This window comes from Nicotiana attenuata, unplaced genomic scaffold, assembly GCF_001879085.1.
Source record: "Nicotiana attenuata strain UT unplaced genomic scaffold, NIATTr2, whole genome shotgun sequence".
In the NCBI taxonomy this organism is placed as follows: Eukaryota; Viridiplantae; Streptophyta; class Magnoliopsida; order Solanales; family Solanaceae; genus Nicotiana; species Nicotiana attenuata.
In genome coordinates this window covers 232,805-233,296 of record NW_017671530.1, presented here as the reverse complement: position 1 = coordinate 233,296, position 492 = coordinate 232,805, and positions in this window count along the sequence as shown.

Sequence of the window (492 nt, the reverse complement as noted above, 5' to 3'; positions counted from 1 at the left end):
GCGGAAGGGATGGACTATAGCACAAGAAAATTTGGGACACCGGCAGATTTCCAGTTTTATATCCATAAAATGCAAAAAATTATAATTTGGTCATGGCGATACGGGGCCGGATCCATCCCGGCCCACGGCGGAAGGGATGGGCTATAGCACACGAAAATTTGGGACACGTGCGGATTTCCAGTTTTATATCCGTAAAATGCAAAAAATTATAATTTGGTCATGCGGGGCGGTGACAATGGTTTCTTAAGTCTTATTGGATATCTAGGAGAAATATTAGGCGATCCGGGTCCGGATCCATCCGGGCCCACGGCGGAAGGCGTGGGCTATAGCACACAAAAATTTAGGACTCGCGCGGATTTCCAATTTTATGACCGTAAAATGCCAACAAATATAATTTGATCATGGCGGTGCGGTGACAATGGTTTCTTAGGCCGTGTTTGATGTCCAGGACAAATATTAGGCGATTCCAGGCCGGATCCATCCGGGCCCACG